The following is a 23,103-nucleotide window of genomic DNA, read 5'->3' as shown; positions in this document are numbered from 1 at the left end:
AAAATGAGCTAGTTTGACATATAAGTAACTTGAATTTAAAATAAGATATGAGAAGGAATAGATCCAGGAATGCCATTTAATCAAGTTAATACTAAAAAAGAATGAGAGAAAGAGGAAGAAATTACTCACCTCGGCAAAGCATGGTGGAAATGTTGTAAACCAAAGAGGAAGAGAAAGACTTAAAAACAGAGGTGTAAGGAGGTTGCTTACAAAGGAACTTCAATTAACCTAAGAACTGAATTTTCAAGGGCAGGAAGGGAAGTAAAGGAAATTGTTGTATCTTTAATGTGCTGAAAGAAAACACATTTCAGTGTTGTAAGCAGTGAAATTATCTTTCAAGAGCAAGAACAGAACAAGGACAGAAAAAACACAGAACAAAAACATTATCTGCAACCAAAAACAGATTTTTCCCAATTCAAATAGCCAACAAGAATTAACAAGGGGTAATTACTTACAAAATACGGTTGAGAATGGATTAAGAAACAATAATGAGCCTCAACGTTAGACAATCTATAAAAGAAGAAAAAACAGCACAAACAAGACAAGTCAAAATGCTGCATTCAAGAGACATGCCCGAGACACAACATCAAAAATCTTAAATAAATTCTAAATAACGTTACACTAGATATGTATTAATTAAATTAATACTGATACATAATTATTTACAACAAACAAAATAGAAATGAAAGCAAAAGTATTAGCATTGTGTGGACCACTACCATAAAATACAAAAATTCAAACAATCCCGGAAGATATATGAATGTAATATATCAGTATGATAAAGAAAATGATCCTATCACAAACACATACCTAAAGAGATCACATTCATTTGAAATGTAAAACACTCTTCTAGTTCATAGATCACAAGAAAATTATAATTCCAAATGAAATGAGTTAGAATTTAACAGTAAGGAGGGGAGCCTGGGTGGCTCAGTCAATTTAAATGTCCAACTTCGGCTTAGGTCATGATCTTGTGGTTCATGAGTTCAAGCTCTGCATCGGGCTCTGTAAGGACAGCTCAGAGCCTGGAGCCTACCTCAGATTCTGTGTCTCCCCCTCTCTCTGCCCATCCCTGACTCGTGCTCTGTCTCTCTCAGTCTCTCAAAAATAAAGAATATTAAAAAAAAAAAAAGAAAAAGAAAAAGAATTTAACAGTAAGGAATGTGCTACCAATTAAAGCTTGTAGAAATCTTTATCAGAATGTCATATTGGGTTTTTTTGAAGTTTTTATTCAAATTCCAGTTAGTTAACATACAGCGTAAGATTAGTTTCAGGTGTACAATATAGTGATTCAACACTTCCATATATCACCCTGTGTTTGTAAGTGCCTTCCTGAGTCACCATGACCTATTTTCCCCGTCCCTATAGCCATCTTCCCTCTGATAACTGTCAGTTTGTTCTCTATAGTTAAGAGTCTGTTTTGGTGCACCTAGGTGGCTCAGTTGGTTAAGTGTCCGACTTTGACTCCAGTCATGATCTCGCGATTCATGAGTTTGAGCCCCACCTTGGGCTCTGTGTTGACAGCTCAGAGCCAGAAGCCTGCTTCGGATTCTGTGTCTCCCTCTCTCTCTGCCCCTCCCCTACTCACACTCTGTCTCTCTGTCTCAAAAATAAATAAACAAAAAATTTTTTTAAAAAAAAAGTCCGTGTTTTGATTTGATTTTGTCTCTTCTGCCCCCTCTGCTTGTTTGTTTTGTTGCTTAAATTTCATATATGCGTGAAATCATAGGGTATTTGTGTTTCTCTGACAGACTTATTTCACTCAGCATACTACTTTCCACGTCCAATCATGTCATTGCACATGACAAGATTTCATTCTTTTTTAAAGGAAAATACCTAGCAATGGTTAGGGTCTAGAAAACTTGACAAAATATCTAGTGAAACAAGCCAGACACAAGAACACATATTCAATTCCTTGGATTATGAAGTTCCAAAATAAATGATGGCTCCTTTAGGCGCTGTGGACTGGATGTGAGAGGGCCAAAGGACACCTGCTGGGGTACTGGGGGTATGTTCCATGATGGCATACGTTTCTAACATATTCAGCAAGTGGGGCGCCTGGGTGGCTCAGTCGGTTAAGCGTCCGACTTCCGCTCAGGTCATGATCTCGCAGTTCGTGGTTTTGAGCCTGAGTCGGGCTCTGTGCTGACGGCTCAGAGCCTGGAGCCGGCTTCGCATTCTGTGTCTCCCTCTCTCTCTGCTCCTCCCCCACTCAGGTTCTGTTTCTCTGTCTCTCAAAACTAAATAAACATTAAAAAAATTAAAAAAAATAATAAAATATTCAGCAAGCTGTGCACCTTAACATTGTGTGCTTTGCTTATGACATTATGCCTCAATAAAAATAAGTAGGTAAATAAATATAAATGGCTGGTGCTCAGTGGGCCTTACCAAAACTTGTGAAAAAATTTAAAGCTACATAGAGGAAAACTCAAGAAAAGAAGAAGAAATTCATAATAAACTATCTCCTTTCCACAAAAAGATAGAAAACAGAATAGGAAAAACTGAAGCAATGAAAAGAAAGAAAGAATAATGGTGAATAAAGCTGAGTGAAAACAAATGGAGGTCTTAAGATAGTAGAGTAGTGTGAGGACTGATGCTTATTTCATCCCTCAAACACAGCTAGACAAATACCAAATCATTCTGGACACCTAGGAAATAAATCTGAGCACCGAGAGAACAGACTGCATAACTAGAGGGAGAGAAGAGGCCACATCCTGGAAGGTAAGAGGTGCAGAGACATGATTTGGTGGAGAGAAGAATCATAGGCGCTGTGGAGTGGAGGGACCCCTAACCAGGGAGAGAGGAGAGAAGGAGATAGAGAGAGCAGCGTGCGGTGTGTTGCACAAGCAAAAGACTTCCCTAGAACTATTGAGGAAAACAAGAGGGGTTGATCATCATAAGTTTTACAAGGAACACGGCTCAAAGTCTGAAGTTTTAGAAGTCCATGCCATTGCCAGAGTCAAGCCTGGCGGGCTTAGTGGCTCCTATGGAGAAGGAGGGGAGAGGCCAGGGAGCAGACAGCATGGTTTGAGGATCCCCTGAATCCGACGGGGAGAGACGGTGCCCCTTCTTGGAGTGCATTTGGGAGAGGTGGCAGGGCCTGTCTGGGGACAAAAAAGCTGGTGGACACCCCTGAGCCGCCCTGTTCATTAGCACAGAAGCAGAGGCAGTGCAGAGTGCAGCCAACCTGAAAGTGGGCTTTTTGCTACACTTTACCCAAAACTCCAAGACCCTGTACATTGATGCAGCTGCCCTTCTGGGACAAACCAGCACCAGCCACAGTGTGGGAAGACACTCCCCCAGAGGATCAGTGTGGTTCCATGCTGCGCCGGGTCCCTAAAATTTGGAGTTTTGAAACCCAGCAATGTGCCTGAGATAAAACACAAGAACAGTGCACCACCCAGTGAGAGACGTCTAGGCCACAAACACAGAGAAGGCAGAGCTCTGAGGGAAGCCTGAGACACATGGACGAGGATTGTTTGTTTTTCTTGTTTGTCCACTCTCACCATGGTTATTTAACATAGAAATTAGAAGTCCTAGCCTCAGCAATCAGACAACAAAAAGAAAAGAAAAGGCATCCAAATCTTCAGGGAAGAAGTCAACTCTCATGATCCCCAAACAACATAATATTCTATGTAGAAAATCCAAATCACTCCAGCAAAAAATTGCTAGAACTGATACACAAATTCAGCAAAGTTGCAGGACACAAAATCAGTGTACAGAAATCTGTTGCAGTTTTGTACACCAACAATGAAGTAGCAGAAAGAGAAATCAAGGAATCAGTCCCATTTACAGTAGCATCAAAAACCATAAGATACCTAGGAGTAAAGTTAACCAAAGAGGTAAAAGATCTGTACTCTAAAAACTATAGAATATTTATGAAAGGAATTGAAGATGACACCAAAAAGTGGAAAAAACATTCCATGCTCACGGATTGGAAGAAAAAGTATTGCTTAAATGTCTATACTACCCAAAGCAATCTACACATTTAATGCAGCCCTATCAAAATACCACCAGCATTTTTTTCCCCCAGAGCTAGAACAAACAATCTTAAAATTTGTATGGAACCAGAAAAGACCTTGAATAGCCAAAGCAATCCTCAAAAAGAAAAGCAAAGTTGGAGGCATCATGATTCTGGACTCCAAGCTATATTAAAAATCTGTAGTCATGGGGCGCCTGGGTGGTTCAGTCGGTTAAGCGGCCGACTTCGGCTCAGGTCATGATCTCGCGGTCCGTGAGTTCGAGCCCCGCGTCGGGCTCTGTGCTGACAGCTCAGAGCCTGGAGCCCGCTTCGGATTCTGTGTCTCCCTTCCTCTGACCCTCCCCTGTTCATGCTGTGTCTCTCCCTGTGTCAAAAATAAATAAACGTTAAAAAATTTTTAAAAATCTGCAGTCATGAAGACTGTATGGTAGTGGCACAAAAACAGATACATAGATCAATGGAATAGAATAGAAAATCAAGAAATGGACTCAAAACTATATGGTCAACGAATCTTCAACAAAGCAGAAAAGAATATGCAGTGGAAAAAAAGACAGTCTCTTCAAGAAATGGTGTAGGGAGAACTGGACAGCAAGATGCAAAAGAATGAAACTAGACACTTTCTTACACCATACACAAAAATAAATTCAAAATGGATGAAAGACCTAAATATGAGACAGGAAACCATCAAAATCCTAGAAGAGAACACAGGCAGCAACCTTTTTGACTGTGGCTGTAGCAAGTTCTTACTAGATATATCTCTGGAGGCAAGGGAATCAAAAGCAAAAATGAACTATTGGGACTTCATCAAGATAAGAAGCTTCTGCACAGGAAGGAAACAACAACATTAGAAGGTGACCTATGAAATGGGAAAAGATTTGCAAATGCCACATCAGATAAAAGGTTAGTACCCAAAATCTATAAAGGAGTTACCAACAAGACACCTGGGTGGCTCAGTCGTTTGAGCATCAGACTCTTGATTTCAGCTCTGGTCTTGATCCCAGGGTCGTGAAATTGAGCCCTGCATCAGGCTCCATGTTCAGCTTTGAGCCTGCATAAGATTCTCTCCCTCTTCTCTCTCTCTCTCCCTCTCTCTCTCCCTCCTCCTCTGCCCCTCTCCCCTGGTAGCATGCTCTCTCTCTCTCTAAAATAAACATTTTTTAAAGCTTTAAAATTTTTAAAAATGAACTTGATACCCAAAAAACAAATAATTCAGTTAAGAAATGGCAGAAGTCATAAATAGACATTTTTCCAAAGATGACACACAGACGACCATCTGACACATGAAAATATGCTTAACGTCACTCATCAGGGAAATGCAAATCACATCTACAAAAATATATCACCTCATACCTTTCAGAATGGCTAAAATTAACAACACAGGGAACAATAGATGTTGGCGAGAATGTCAGGAAAGGGGAACCCTCTTGCACTGTTGGTGGGAATGCAAGCTGGCACAGCCACTCTGGAAAACAGTATAGAGATTCCTCAAAAACTTAAAAATAAAACTACCTACTACCCATCAACACTACTACTAGGTATTTACCAAAGGATACAAAAATACTGATTCGAAGGGATACGTGCACCCTGATGTTTATAGCAACATTATGAACAATAGCCAAATTATGTAAAGATCCCAAATGCCCATTGACTGATGAATGGATAAAGAAAATGTGGTATAGAGACGCCTGGGTGGCTCAATTCATTGAGCATCTCACTCTTGATTTTTATCTCAGGCCATGATCCCAGGGTAATGGGAACCAGCTTTGTGTCATGCTCTGTGCTGAAAAGGGAGCCTCCTTAAGATTCTGTCCCTCTCCCTCTGCCTCTCTTGCATGCTCACACTCTCTCTCTCTTTCCAATAAAAAATGTATATATATAGAGGTATATATGTATATATGTATATATGCCTGTATATATATATACATGTATATTATGCTAAGCTAAACAGACTTGTCAGAGAAAGACAGATACCATATGATTTCACTTATATGTGGAATTTAAGAAACAAAACAGATAAACATAGAGGAAGGGGAACAAAAAAAAGAGAGGGAGGCAAACCAAAAGTGATTCTTAACTATAGACAACTAACTGGAGGGGAAGTGGTCGGGGGATGGGCCAGATGGGTAATGTGTATTAAGGAGGACGCTTGTTGGAATGAGCACTGGGTGTTATATGTAAGTGATGAATCACTAAATTCTACTCCTGAAACCATTACAGTATATGTGAAATAACTAGAATTTAAATAAAAACTTAAAACAAATGAACAACAACAAAAAACCCAAAGAAAACAAATGGAGAATAAAAATAAAGACTTCTTTTCATAAAGGCTAAGAAAATACTAAAAAATCCTCCCAATATTAATAAAGGAAAAGTAGATAAGCTAGAAGATATATATTTTAAACAAGAAGCCTCATTGTAGATTTATAATTATTCAAATCTTAAAAGGAATATGTGATAAAAAAGGAAATTAAAAACTAATATTGGAAAATATTTAACTTACTCAAACTGACTCAGATGAAGTAGAAAAGCAGAATAATTTTATAATCACTGAGGAAATTTAACTTCTCAAAATCTTTTCACAAAAAAAGTTAACAGGCCAAACAATTTTCAGGACAAGTGTTGCCAGTAGCAGATAATTCAGATTGTATATAATCTATTCTGATGAAAGAAGGAATCTGTTTCATCCAATGCTGTCAGATTAGTACAGTTTTGATATTCAAACTAGAAAAGCACTTTAAAATGCATAAAAGTGATAGGCCTATCTCATTTGTGAATTTAGAAGTGAAAATACTAAGGTAACTATTAGCAAATGAGCACAACATCAGGTAAAGCAGATATTATTTCATGATTTATTTAGAGTCATGCAAAGAATGCAAGTTTGGTTTAACATTTCAAAATAAAATGATGTAAGCAGGTATATTTAAAAATTAATAAGAAAAATATAATTATCATAATAGATACTGAAAAAAGGGTAATGAAATCCAATATCCAATCTGGGTAAAATCTCTCAGCAAGCAAGGAATAAAAGTTACTTATATACCAAGTAAAGGCTGTATCACAAAATTTACTACAATTAGTATACTTACTAGTTAGATTTTACTCCATTTTCTGAAGACTAGGGTTGAGATACAGATGCGAACCATTTACACTTTTGTTCATCTTTTTTCAGGAAATCCTAGGCAGTTTACTATAAAAAAATATTTAAATGGGGGATACAAAATTATAATTACTTGCAAATGAACTTCTTGTGTATTTAGCACATGAAAGGAATTTGCAGATTATTTGGCTTAATTACAGAGTATAACATGGTTGATTAACAAAAAATCAATACATGTCAACAATTATTTCTTTATTTTCTAACACTTCCCAAGTATGCTTCCATACTTGTCAACATCAATATTTTTTACAACAGAAATAAAAAATATGAAGTATCTAGGAGTAAATCTAGCAAATGATGTGAGAGGCCTTTAGGAACAAAATTATAAAACTTTATTGAACAATATGAAGGAGAGATACCATTAACTATCATAAAGATAACAATTTTCCCAATTGAATCAAAAGATAAAGGGAATAACTCTAACGTAGTGTATTTAAACAACAGGATAGCATATGGCAATAAAATTAAAAGAACTATAGATGCCTGCGTGTCAAATAGCAAAATATAACTTTGAATAATAAAAGCAAGCTTCAGAATGATACATGTTACAAGTATTTTTGTAAAGTAAGAAAACAAGCAAAATTAAAATAAATAAACATACTGCTTATGACTATAAACCTATATTAGTGAGCTTACTTTTAGCTGCCCTCAATACCCAACTGAAAATTTCAGAATTCATTTCTTTCTCACACTAACAGTCTGGAGAGTGTGTTCCTCTTAGATGGATAGTTTTGCTTTGCTTTCCTTTTATTTTGTGACTTCATAGTCCTCTACCGTCACATATTTGTTTTTACCCATTTGGTTGTTGGGGAAAGGGAACATGGAAATACATACGCATTTCTTAAATAATTCAGAAATGACCCACATCACATCCAACCATATTCCTTTTAAGCAGGGACTTGTCATATTGCCCCATCTACATACAGGGGAGCTGGGAGATACAGTCCTTGAACTGTATCACTTCTTAGAGATAGCTTTACACCAAGCAAAGAAACATACATTTCTTGTGTAAGTGAAACTACTTTGTTATAAAATGCAAGTGAAAAACTAAAAAGAAAAACATAGGGATGAATAATAGAAATGTAAACCTTGTGGTTATTTTGAGACAAGTTTGGAAAAGAGATCATAGTGGGTATAGTGGGTTTTTCAAAGATAGAGATAATATACATTGCATGTTTGGGGTAAGTACATAAATGTCCATTTATTATTATTATTGAAAATGCACACACTTTCTATGAATACTGTATGTTGTTTAAATATAGATTTGTATGTATACATACCTATATATGTGAACAATAAAAGATGAAAGATAGGATAGAAGCAAATACAATGGTAATTATAATAATAAATAGCATTTATTAAGTACTACGGACTGGGAGTTGTTTGAAAGCAGTTTAAATGTTAGCTTTATTGATCATCATAACAAATCTATAATAGCACTGTAATTCCCTCCATATTAAAGATAAAGTGATTCAGAAGAATTACTTGCCAAAGTCATGCAGCTTGAGTGAGCCAAAAATTGCAAAGCTAGTAAGTGGCAAAAGAGATATGCCATTATCTATCAGAAATAATGACAACTTTTCTAAAAGCACATTAAAGAGCAGACAGCCCTTATCAGACTAAAGACCCTCTCCCTTATTCTTTAAATCTGTCCTTGTTTTCTGTGTAGTCGTCACTTCTCTGAGGACTTGCCTCATACGCTGTCCTATTCATGATGTATGAAGTCCTGTGTGTCACCTCCCTAGATCACACAGAATCTCTTACCTTGAACCAACCCAAATTCTTTACTTTGAACCCCTTTCTATAGTGCTCTGCAAAATAGTAATAATCCTCATTTAGAAGTAAGGAATAGACACAGAATAGTTAATTGCCATTCAAAAGATAACAAAATTATTACATTTTTTAGCCTGGACAGAAATACAGGTCAGATTTCTAGGGGTTCGGTAGCTATATCCAAATAGTGTGGGTCAATCAAAGCATATAAATATGAGACATTTGCTTAGGCTCAAATATGACCTGCAGTAGTACAGTTTACAGGTTGAGGAAACTCGTCTGTGTCTTTGTCTTTTTTCCCTCTATTTAGCCCTTAGGGACTTCAGTGAGTGCCCCCCAAAAAGGAGCTATAATCTGACAAACTCAAGTCTGATTATATCATCACTGGTTGCAGAATTAAGATAATTTTACTTAACTCTTGAAAAGCCAACATTATTTGCAGTGGTTTTGTCTTCTTAGCCAACAAACTGAAATTTGCCAAGTTGTTTGATCAAGGATAAACCTGGGTACCTTCTCCAGTGCCAGTGGAACAATGGAAATTTAATCACTTTTGCTGATGGTCATTTTTGGTGGTCTCATTTGTTTTTGTTATTGTTCAAGCCACAGTATTAAAACACAATGTCAACTACTCTTAACTATAATTTCGTAAGATCTTCCAAACAATTTTCTGTTTAATTAGAATAACCTCACTGAATACAAAGCGGTCCATTAAAGCAAATTAGCCTTCAGAAGACATCAACAAAATATTAAATTTATTTCTTAGTGTGCTAATACTATTTTAAACATTAAAATATATGTACTCAATGTTCTTAACCTTCTCTTTCTTATTTGAAATTTTTTCTTCCAAAACTATTGTCATGATTATGGATTGAGGCAGAGGGAAATCATGAACCGAGATTGAATAGTTTCATTGCTGAAAAGCCTTCATGATTAAAGCAGTCTGGCATCACTAAGCTTATGTTATCAACACAAAAAGCTAATTTTCAAATATAGAAGATATCACTTCAAATATTTCCAGTCATCCATGAATGTCACTCTGATTACTTAACAAAAGAAAGTTAGAGTTTAGAATTTTTACTAATGAATAATGTGTAAAAGATATTTCACTATTGATAACAGCTATTAACATTTCCATAATGAGAGGCAGCTCTGTGTATGTGACTATAGGGGGGAAGCTTTTAGGAAAAATACTTACATATATTGCTGAAGTGAGGAGTATTTCTATAAAACTTTTTTTAAAAGCTCTTTATCTTTTACTTATTTTTTTTAATGTTTTTTTTTTTTTTTTTTTTTTTGAGAGAGAGGGAGAGACAGAGCATGAGCAGAGGAAGGACAGAGAAAGAGAGAGAGGGAGACATAGAATTTGAAGCAGGCTCCAGGCTCTGAACTGCCAGCACAGAGCCCAGGTGGGGGCTCGAACTCAGACTGCAAAATCATGACCTGAGCTGAAGTTGGATGCTTAACCGACTGAGCCACCCAGGTGTCCCTCTAAAAGGCTCTTTTGAAGCTCTAAAACATTAACCAAAACTGAAGATCATCTCAAGAAGTAGAAACATTGTAAAATAACATTTTAGCCTGTTAAAAATTTTTACATTTTTCCTATGATCATAATTGTCCTTTATTAAGATTTTCTCATCTATTTGAAATGCATCCACATTTCACAAGACAACATTGATAAATTCTTCCTCTCATTTATTAAAATGTTTTTATAAGTCAATTGTAAATAATTTAGCATAAGTATAACATGGGCAAAATCTCTGAAAACACATTTATCACTTAATCTTTTAAATATTTACTTATTTTTAATATCCCCATTGTATATTTCATAAACCCAAACTTTAAGGTCAATGAATGTTTTTGATGAATTTGAGAAATTTAAAATAAGAGGGCCTAAGTTATATGAATACATTTCAAAAAGAGCTGGTAGGAACATTTGTCGGGAAAAAAATCTACTTTCTTTATATGAAATAGCATATTTATTATATTTAAGAGAATATTTTATAACTATTTAAGAAAATATTTTATAAATATTGAGGATAAGTAGTTTTCCGGTATAACTGAATGTCCAAAAACATAGAGAAAAGGAAGTTAAGACCAGGTGATGAATTGTATTAAGCTTACACATATTAAAAAGCCCAATTTCTCATTGCATTCATAAGAGTATAAATTACATTCAACCAATAAAATACTTCCTTAATGAGTTAATAATATAAATTTCATTTAGGTACCATGATATTCCTTAAATATTATTTCTTCTGTATTTACATTCAAATGGTAAGATAAGCCAATATTTCATACTTTCTCTCCTTTCATGATGACATATTTAAAGAAAAAAAAGCAAGTATGAAGATAACGTCTTTCACTCCATACCCCATCAACAAGTTATACTGAATCTGATCATATTCAATATTTCCTTAAGATTTTTTTGAAAGAAAACAATGCAGATAAAATCCCTTCTCCCTGTGTACTCTGCAATCCCACCGTATCCATTTCCAAAGGAAATCACCATTTTGTGTTATTGGTATATAGTCTTTAATACCCATATGTGTACATGTTCATAACCACTGTTTATATTAGTTTGAATTTTATATAAATAACATTGTACTGAACTTAAATATTTTTATTGTTTAAGTTTTTATATAAATTCTAGTCGGTTAACATATTAGTTTCCAGTGTGCAATACAGTGATGCAACACTTCCATAAAACACCTGGTGCTCATCACAAGTCCACAACGAGTTCACCTTTCCTCCTACCACCTCCCCTCTGGTAACCACCAGTTTGTTCTCTAGAGTTAAAAGTCTCTTGGTTTGCCTCCCTCTACTTTTATCCCCCTTTGCTTGTTTGTTTGGTTTCTTAATTTCCACATATGTGTGAAATGATACGGTATTTCTTTTTTCCTGACTGAATTATTTCTTTTAGCATTGTTATTATTTCTTTTAGCATCTAGTTCCATCCTTGTCATTGCAAATGGCAAGTTTTCATTCTTTTTTATGGCTGAGTAATATTCCGTTGTGTATATCCATTCATCAGTTGATGAATATTTGGGCTGTTCCATAGCTTGGCTGTTGTAGATAATGCTGCTATAAACATCAGGGTGCATGTGTCCCTTCGAATTAGTATTTTTATATTATTTGGGTAAATACCTGGTAGGGCAATTGCTGGATTATAGTATAGGGTAGTTCTATTTTGAACTTTTTGAGGAACCTCCATTCTGTCTGTTTCCAGAGTGACTACACCAGTTTGAATTCCCACCAACTGTGTAAGAGAGTTCCTTTTTCACCACATCCTCAACACTTGTTTCTTGCATTTTTTTTTATTTCAGCTATTCTAAGAGGTGTGAGGCGATATCTCATTGTAGTTTTGATTTGTTTTCCCTGATAATCAGTAATGTTGAGCATCTTTTCATGTGTCTGGTGGCGATCTGGATATCTTCTTTGGAAAAGTGACTGTTCATGACTTCTGCAGTTTTTAACTGGATTATTTTTTTTGTGTGTGTGTTGAGATTTATTAGTTCTTTATATATTTTGGATACTAATCCTTTATCAGATATGTCAATTTCAAATATCCCCTCCCATTCCGTAGGTTGCTTTTTAATTTTGTTGATTGTTTCCTTCTATGTGCAGAAGATTTTAGTTTTAATGTAGTCCCAATAGTTTGTTTTTGCTTTTGTTTCCCTTGCCTCAGGAGACACACCTAGGAAGAAGTAGCTATAGTCAATGTCAAAGAGGTTGCTGTCTGTGTTCTCTATTATTTTTATGGTTTTAGATCTTACATTTAGTTCTTTCATCCATTTTGAATTTATTTTTGTGTATGGTGTGAGAAAATGGTCCAATTTCATTCTTTTACATGTTGCTGTCCAGTTTTCCCAGTACCATTTGTTGAAGAGACTTTTCCTCATTGAATATTCTTTCCTGCTTGGTCAGAGATTAATTGGCCATATAGTTGTGGCTTCAATTCTGGGTTTTATATTCTGTTCCATTAATTTATGTACCTATTTTTGTGCCAGTGTTGTACTGCCTTGATGACTACAGACTTTATAATATAACTTGAAATCTGAAATTGTGATGCTTCCAGCTTTGCTTTCCTTTTTCCAGATTGCTTTGGCTATTCAGGGTCTTTTGTGGTTCCACACAAAATTTAGGATTGTTTGTTATAGCTCTGTGAAAAATGCTGTTGGTATTTTGAATTGTATTTGTACCTATATTTTTTTGCATCTTGCTATTTTTTGAGAGTTACTTGTATTGGTATTTATAGTTTTAGTTCAACCAGAATGGTTTACTTCATCCTAGTTTTCCCATGGTGTAACAATACCTCAGTGTATTTAATTATTCCTTTATTGATAGGTATTATGGTTTCTACCACTTTGGGTTTTTTTTTAGGTTTTATTTATTTATTTGAGAGAGACAGAGACAGCATGAACAGGGAAGGGGCAGAGAGAGGAGAATCCCAAGTGGGCGCCACACCTTCAGTGCAGAGCCCAGTCAGTGATCTCACGAAACTGAGATCATAACCTGAGCCGAAACTAAAAGTTGGATGCTTAACTAACAGAGCCACCCATAGTCCCCTGATTTCTACCGCATTGTAACTAATATTACAGTGAGTATTATCATTGTACATGCCTTCTCAAGTACAGGTCTGAGTGTTTATCCAGAATTGGAATTTCTGGTTTAAGCCTATGCATATCTTCAGCTTCCCTGAATATTGCCAGTTGCTTTTGCAAAGTGATTTGGACTAACTCATATTCTAACCAGTGTGAGAACTCTTGTGTGTCCATGTATTGGAATGGATCACATTAAAAAAACAATATTTCATACAAGAGGGGTTTGATCTTCTTAAATATACATTTTTCTGATCAGTGATGGGGTTAAGCTTCATTTATATACTGTGTCTGTTCAGGTTTATTACTTTAAGGGACTTATTCATATTATCTGTCCTTATTTTATGGCTATATTTGCTTTTCTCATTACATTTTTGTAATTCTTATATTCTGCTCTCTGTTATTCTTTAATCAGTTACATGTGGTATAAACACATTCTTTCAAGTTATGCTTGTTTTTCACCTTTTTATGGTGGTTCTGAATTTTTTAATATATCTCTTCTACCTTTCCTTCTAAATTTCCTTCTGAATACACTTGTTTATAATTCTGAAAGTATTTTTTTTTAATTTACCTCAAAATTAGCATATAGAGCAACAGTGATTTCAGGAGTAGATACCTTAATGCCCCTTACACTTTTAGCCCATCCCCCCCTCCCACAACCCCTCCAGTAACCCTCTGTTTGTTCTCCATATTTAAGAGTCTCTTATGTTTCGTCCCCCTCCCTGTTTTTATATTATTTTTGTTTCCCTTTCCTTGTGTTCATCTGTTCTGTGTTCAAGTCCTCATATGAGTGAAGTCATATGATATTTTTCTTTCTCTAACTGACTAACTTCGCTTAGCATAATACCCTCTAGTTCCATCCACATAGTTGCAAATGACAAGATTTCATTCTTTTTGATTGCTGAGTAATACTTCATTGTATATGTATACCACACCTTCTTTATCCATTCATCCGTTGATGGACATTTGGGCTCCTGAAACTATTTTTTATTTGAATAATTGGCAAAAGCAATAATTGCAAACATTCCATAATGTAAATTTCAAGCATTATAGTCTGACCATGACCTTCCCTCTAATTTCAACCTTAAATTCAAGGATTCACTATCCCCAGTGAGATCCCTCCACCTCTCTTCCTTTATGTACTATCTTTTCTTTTTCACATTCTTTAATTCCCAAGACTCATGTTTGTAATTAGTCTACCCTCACTAATTTTGTTTGTCTCTCTCTCTCTAGCTCTATTTGGCTGGAGAAAAATAAAAAAAAAACATGCTTAAGATCCTCTCTTTAAATTAATGGCAAAGAACTTCAAGCTGTCTTTCACTCAACCTCCAGTTGGAGTATCCAATTAGTTGCTGATATTGTAGATATCTTCTTGTTATTGATTTATAATTTAACTCAACTGTAGCTAGGTAACCTACTTTGTAAGAATTATATCCTTTTAAAAATATTGATTTTATGGCTCAAAATAGAATCTATCTTGACAAGTGTTTTGAATGCACTTGAGAAGAAGGTGTATCCTGTGATTGTTAAATGGATCATTCTATAAAGTGTCAATTAGGAAGTTTTGGTTGATAATATTTGTCACATATTTTATATCCTTACTGATTTTCTATGTGTTCTATCAATTATTTTGAGAGTAGTGTTGTGGATTATTTTTCCTTTCAGCTTTGTCAGTGTTGTTTCATATATTTTAAATTTCTATTACTTGCTAAATGAATGATTAGGATTGTTTTGTTCTCCTGATGAATTGACCATAATTTTATCCTTCTCTTGATCTCTATTATCATTGTTTGTTCTGAAATCTACTTTGTTATTAATAGAGCCAAAATAAATTTTATTTTCATTGGTGTTAGCATTGCAAATCTATTTATACTTTCATATACTTTGACCAATTTTGTGTTTTATAGTAAGTAGATTTCTTGGAGGCAGCATGTATTTGGTGCTTATTTTTAATTTCAATATGATAATCTTTGTATTTTAATTTAATTGGTGCACGATTTACATGCAATGTGATTTTTTATATGTTTGTGTTTAAAACTACTATATTCTCATTCATTATCTCTTTGTCCTATCTATTCTTTGTTTCATTTTCTCTTTATCCTGCTTTCTTTTGAAATAATAATTTTTATGATTCTTTTTTTGTTTTCTTTGTTGATTGATTGCCTATAGCTCTCTTTTGGGGTGTTATTTTAGTAGTTGCTATAATATTTATGGTATACATTTTAACTCCTCACAGTTTACTTTCAAAAGATAGTATGCTGCTTAACATAAAACACAAAATCATTATAAGAATGTACTTCTTTTTATCCCTTCCCAACCTTTACATTATTGTTGCCATACATTTTACTTAAACGATGTTGTAAACCCTACAGTACATTGGAGTGTGTGTGTGTGTGTGTGTGTGTGTGTGTGTGTGAACAGTGAATTTAACTTTAATTATTTAAATAATAATCTTTGTATTTACTCATGGATTTTCTGGGGTGTTTATTTATTTTGAGAGAAAAAGAGAGGGAGAGAGATAGAGAGAGAGAGAGGATAAGTGTGGGAGGGGCCGAGAGACAGAGGGACAGAGGATCCAAAGTGGGCTCTGTACCGACAACAGAGAGCCCAACGTGGGGCTCCAACTCACAAACCATGGGATCAGACCTGAGCTGAAGTCAGACACTTAACCGGCTGAGCCACTCAGGTGCCCCTGGTTTTTCTATTTTTGATAATCTTTGTTTCTTTGTATAGATCCTGGTTTTCTTGTGGTATTTTCTTTCTTTTTGAAGGACTTCCTTTAATATTTCTTTCAAAGACAGTTAGCTTGTGATGAATTCTTTTAGCTTCTGTACGTCAGAACAAAGTCCTTATTTCACCTTTGTTTTCTAAAAGATATTTTTTCTTAGTAAAAGATTATAAGGTGACTTTTACACTTTTTCCTAGCACTTTAAAGATGTTGTACTACTGTCTTCTCCCTTGCACTAGAAAAATTTGGCCATTATATCTTTAATATTTATTGATACCCTCCTCTACCCCCAACAGACACACCTACTCTAGAGAATTCCAGTTACCCACAGACTTGGCTGCTTGAAATCATTCCACACTTCACTGATGCTTTGTTCATTATTCACCCATTCGATCTTTTTTCCCCCCTCTGGTTCACTTTTACTTAGATTTCTTTGCTATACCTTCAAGTTTACTGATCATTGCTTCTGAAGTATCTCATCTAGCATTTATCACCTTAGTGTATTTTTATCTCTGACATTGTATTTTTTCATGATTCAAAATTCAATTTGGGTCCTTTGTTATTTCTTTCATATTTTTGTGTAACATGTTCAATCTTTGCTATAGCTTCTTGATGGAATATGCAATAGAGTAATAATTTTATTTTTAAAGTCCTTCTCTATTCTATTTGTGCCATTTCTAAATCAATCTTGATTGGTTTTTCTCTCCACCTTAGGTTATAATTTTCTATTTCTTTGCCCGATTTGTATTTTTTAACTGGGTGCCACATGCTGTTAATTTTAGGTCATGTGTCCTGGATATTTCTGTATTCTTATAAAGATTCTTGAGCTTTGTTTGCTAATTGACTTAGAAACAATTTCTTTCTTTTGGGGCTTGCTGGTGAACATTCTCAGGTCAGATCAAAGCACTTTTAGTGTAGGGTGTTTTCCCCTGCTACTGATACAAAATCTTCCATGTACTCTCTTCAGTGTCCCATTAATTTGGGCATTTTGAATTCCAGTGGGAGGGAACAGGCACCAGTCCAAGCCTTGTTTGAATGTCAGACACTGTTCCTCCTACTCCCTTTAGGTGGTTCACTGACCAACCTCTCTTAGTTTCCTCACACACTTGTGCTGATCAATATACGGATGTACACCTGAAGGGGATCCTTTGTAGATTTCTGGAGTTCTTTCTCTGTGTCCTTTTCCTTCTCAGATACTTGGACCTGCACACTGAAGACACTTGAGTTGCCTACATACTCAGTTCAGTGTCACGGACGTCAAGGTCTATATCATGACTTCAGATATCTCTAGGCAGTAAACTAAAGCAGTTAGATGACTCACTCCATTTGTTTATTCCCTATCTCTGAAGGATCTCTATATTTCATTGCCTGAATTCTAATTTCTTGAGAGCCACAATTCTGTTAAATAACAAAAATTGAACTGAGTAAAGCTGTGAGATCCAATTGGTTTAATTAATGACTCATAAATCAGGCAGCATACCATCCAAAAACAGAAAGGAACTCCAAAAGGCTACAAAAAGGAAAAACATTCTAAAGGCAGGGTAAGGAATTCATAAACAAAAGAATGATTGTGTCTGGTGAGGTATCTTCCTTTGGGGGACAAAAGGATCTATCAGGGAGATTACCTCCTCTTCTTTTGGGGAAAGAAAGGGCCTAAGTGGCAGGTTTTCTCATTGGTGCTGATGAGAAAACTCCAGACTTACTGGTTATGCTTTACATTCCTGGGAAAGATTGAAACAGCAATTAGGTTACGTATAAAACCTTGGTTTGGTGTCCTGGGCTTAACAGAAAGACTCCATTTGGGGACTATTTTTTTTTAAATACAAATAATAAAATCTGGATTTTTAATTGATAAAATAGGGGTGGAAGATGTAAATCTGATCCTAGTGACTGTGTTGTTGAAAGGTGGAAGCTGGGTGTATGTCCTGAGTGACTGTTTAGCAAGGTAATTACTTCTGTGTAGATACCCATTTTTGTCATTACTTTCACATACAACTCCATTTACTTCCAGCATGAATTGCTGCTGTAAAACATTGTTGTAAACCTAATTATCATTATGCTAGTTAATATATTTATTTTTTCTAGTATTTATTTAAAAATACTTCTTTATTCCATTTTTGAAAAGTATTTATTTATCTTAGGAGAGCAAGAGAGAGGGAGAGAGGGAATCCCAAGCAGGGGCTTGATCTCAAGAACCTTGAGATCATGACCCAGCTGAAATCAAGATTCAGTTGTTCAACCTACTGAGCCACCCAGGCACCTCTAAAAATATTTCTTTATTCCTTTTGCACATGACAGCCTATGTGTAATTTTTTCACTTCTAATATACCAAGTGCTATATCTACATCAAGCTTTTCTGAGAAAAATACTCAATAGCAATTGAATTATTGAAATAATGGAATTTTAACTCTGAATATCACTTCTTTGCTGTTCCCTTGATTCTCTGTCCTCCCTTCAGCTTCTCAGAAAAATATTAGCTTCTGAATTTATCTGTCTTCCTCTTTCCTGTTTTTTACATTTTTAATCCTTTTCATCTTTGATGCTTAATTCTGTGTGATTTTTCTCAATTTTATATTCCGATTTACTATTTTTTATACTACCTAGAGTCTGTGCATTTTTAAATTTTAAAGGCTGCATTTTTCATGTGGAAAAAATTTAATTTGTTCACTTTCATATTTCAGTTAGCCTGCTTCATTTGATTGTGTTTTTGTTTCATCATTTCTTATTTTTTATGGTTGTGATTTCTTCATTTATTTCTTTCACAATAAATTTAAAATACTAGAATTGTCTTTGCAATTCATGGGAAAAAACATGTTAGTTCTCTGTTATAATTGCTTATCTTTCATACAATTGGATTTTTTTTCTGCTTGCTTTTGCATGTTCATTTTAAGCAGGGCGTATTTACTCTTTCGGTTCACTTTTATGTGATTTTACTCTCTCTGTTCTTCTGTTCTCACCCCTTCTTAGATAAGGATTATGGAGTTGTCATGTTCAAGGACAACTACCTGCCTGGCACATTACACCTTTCTAGCCTCATGTCTTTATAGGCAGAATCTCTTGACAGTTGGTAATTACTGCTTTTGTGTGTATTATCTTTCCTCCCTAGGCTCAGAGTCTGTAGCCACAGGCGACCTACTGAGAAGTGATGCAAGCACTACCCAACCTCATACCTTGAGACAAATCTTACATGGACTCCTTCTAGTGCTCTTTAACCTACAATTTTCAAACCAGCACTAGTCTTTCTTGCTTTATGGCACAGTAAACTTAATACTCAGTCTCAAGCACCATGTTATTCATTTCCTTTTTTTTTTTAATAATCAATAGTAACATTTCTGAATTTGGATACATATATATATGTATATATATATATGTATATATATATGTATATATATATGTATATATATATATAATTAACTAAAATTGATGTATTTGAAGTAGGAGCTATAATCAAAACATACATTTATTATGCAATTATTCTATAAAATCTTTAACTAGATTATTTATTATAAGCAGCCCAAATCCATACCAATTAATAATTGCATTTACCACACTTTTATTCATTCTAACAGTTTTCTAAAAACAGAAGAAAATAAAAACCCTGAAAGAAATTAACAACAGAGATGATTTTCTAGCCTCTCCTATCTTCTTCATTTTGTAAACTGGAGGCAAACATTAATAATTTTCTTTCATTGAAATGACATGATTCTTCGAAATCATTTTTTTCAAAGAGAAAACCATAAAGAAGGTCAACTATTTATAATGTGAAACGTAGGAATTAGACTAAAATACCTTAGTATTCATACCCTAGTACGAATTACTTATGAAAGTACTTCTTCAAACTTTTAGCTTAGAAAGTGTGCGTCCAATTAGCCATGACCTTATAGGCTTTTCTACCTGCACCTCTTGAGGTAAGGGTCAAACAGAAGAGTTAATTGGAAATTTCAAAGTGAAATTTTAGGACAAATGAAAATACTGCTCTCAGAAATCTGATTCGTTAGAGATACTTTGTAATTTGCCTGAAACTGTAGTCCACCAATAACTTCATGTAAAGTAGCTTTATATTGACTAACAACACAGAGTGCTAAAAGATATATTAGTTTAATTCCTTCATTGAATGTATGGCCTCAATTTTGGTTGGCCTGTTTAATGATGAATTAATAGTAGAAAAATGTACGGTGTTAAGAAAGATGGCATAATTGTTATTTAACCTTACCTACATGACAATCTGAACCCCGAGCACAAAGTTAACTATATTCTGACATAGAACTCAGCTATAGGCTACTATTTAAAAAGATAACTTATGGATGCCTTAAGACTATTGTTATCTTGAATAATTTATTACCCCTGACTTCCTCTATCCCATCAAATTTCACTATAAAAATTGTTCTTTTCGAAGAAGGCAGTGACATTAGCTTGCTTCCTACCATTTAGTCACTTCTGTAGTCTCTCCGGAATAATCACACAACCAAATAAAAAACACAAATTGTATTAGCTTGTTTAGTATGTGCTTAGGTTAAATTGGAATAGGACCAAAAAAAGATCCTGACTCCATTTAACAATTTCTTTGTTCTTTGGCATACATTCTTATTTTTATTGGAGAGGATACAAAAAAAAAAAATCCCTGGGAAAATGTTGCCCAGATGTATGGGGAGTTATGCTCAGGCAGTGCTGCCTAAGAAAGAAAACCCCCACATATCAAACTATTAAACACGCACACGCTCACACACACACACACACACACATGCACATGCATACATACAAATTTATTTTTAAATTCACACGGATATTTCTGTCACTGTGGATTCAATGATGGTTCAGTGCAACTTGTAGATCTTCAGGGCCATGAAAATGTCCCTCAAATATTTTTCCCTTTCTCCTCAAAACAAAAACTTACTATGTCCAAATGCCATGATCTTTTTTGGCTTATGGTTCTACCTTTGTTGAAGAGAGACTGATTTGGTGCAGAGAGGGATTGAACCGCTAAAGAGCTTGGGAAGATCATCTTTTTCTCTGAATTAATGAAATATATCCTCCTTAACAAAGTATTTTTTCTTGGGATTATCAGAAGTCCTTTTGTTAACCCTGTTTGTTCCAGTGTGTGACCCTGAGGGTATTCAGTAATTATTACTTATTCAGTAATAAGTAATTCAGTAAAAAAAGTATTCTACTCAATTATGGTTGGCATTTGAGGAAATTTTGTAAATTAAACAAACATTTTTTTTTCCCCTTAGATGTTATATTACTGAGAGCTATCCCTATTTTTGTGTGCCGTGTTAGTCCATTCACTTTGCCATATTGTCTTGCATTATGTCACAGTTCATTCCTGTGCTCACTTGTTTTAGGTTCTTTTGTGTTTTGTCTTGTGACGAAGACTACTGTAATCTTTCTTGTACATGTCTTCTCTTTATATGCGCAGGATCTCTTCTGGGTTATCTACCTGTGGTTGGGATTGCTGCAGTAACATGTGTGAAATGTGATACCAGTTCATCTCAGCAACCAGCTCAACAGTGAATGCTAGAATTGTGAGTAGCTTTACTTTGATTTAAAACCTTAGTGAATTGAATTAAATTTCGAATTATTTAATTAACTTTTGCTAAATTTTAGAGTATGTTAAAACATGATAAATGTCCATGGACGGTAATAGAGCAGAGAAACAAAACTATGATGTTCTGGGGAATGGAGCTGATTGTTCTTACAAAGAGATGATCAGGGTAGGACCTAGATAAGATCAAAATTGATCCTGTACTTGAAGAAGGTGAGACAGTGACCATGAGGAATAAGTGATGAAGAATATGGAGGAAGAGGGAATAAGACCCTAAGGTAATGTTATGCCTGGATGTTTGGAGAAGAACAGAGAAGTTCATATGGCTATCGTAACATGAATGAGGGGAAAATAATAGAGATGAAATCTTGGAGTAACAAGAGAGGGATGTGGGCATCTCATGTAGAGGCCATTGTGAGGTCTTTGGCTTTTACTCTATGTGAAAGGAGGGGCTGTCAGATGATGTTAATTGCTCAGAGGAATACTATGATGACATATTTTAAAAGACCACTCTGGCATCATACTTGCAGAGGGAGTGTAGCACAGAGAATGATGCATGTGAATCCAAAGGCAAAAAATGAGTTTCAGAATACGTCTTTATATTTGTTGCGGTGCATACTTAGGAGAAGAGGTATGTTTGTATATTGCTAGTCTGCCCGTGGAAGAGAGATGGTCAACTTTCCCTCCACTTCCTTAGAGGGGACAATATAGAGAAACATATATTTGTGAAATAAACGAAGACTCTCACTTTGTCAGCCTTAAAACAGTATTCCAGGCATGAAATGATTTCCCTAAAAGTCTAGCCCAGTCATCAAATTATTTTTTATATGTAAAAGATGACTGATGGATATTACGAGTTAAAACAGTACGGCTATCAGACAGTTGACTAAAGATGTCATTGGTCATGCGAAAGTGAACATTATACTGGGGAAGAATTTGGTCTAATCTTCAAGGCATCTGAATTTATCATTGTAGTGTAAAAGAAGCTCTCTTCTGCTTTCAAATCTAGATGAGGTATTTCTTCAAGGCCTGAGGAGAAGTTTCTTCTAGACTCTTAAACTTTCCCTAAAGATTTTTTTTTTTGCAGAGGTCATTGAGAAAAGTTTTGTCCTTGAAAGGTTAGCCAAGTCAGTAGATTTTTATTTGAAGTTGGAAACACTCTCTAGCATTTCAGCTGGAGGTGCTTATTTCTGCAGTGGTATGAGACATTGTTCTTGTAAAAATTTTAATCTATATGGTAGAAAATCAAAAGCAAGTATTGTAGAGTGTATTATTTTCTGTCAAAGGTTATTCGGAGACTGTTGAAGGATGAGGTTAGTGCTT

This window comes from Panthera uncia, chromosome B1 (genome assembly GCF_023721935.1).
Source record: "Panthera uncia isolate 11264 chromosome B1, Puncia_PCG_1.0, whole genome shotgun sequence".
Classification (NCBI taxonomy): Eukaryota; Metazoa; Chordata; class Mammalia; order Carnivora; family Felidae; genus Panthera; species Panthera uncia.
The sequence above is the reverse complement of the archived record's forward strand: the minus strand, read 5'-3'. Positions refer to the sequence as shown.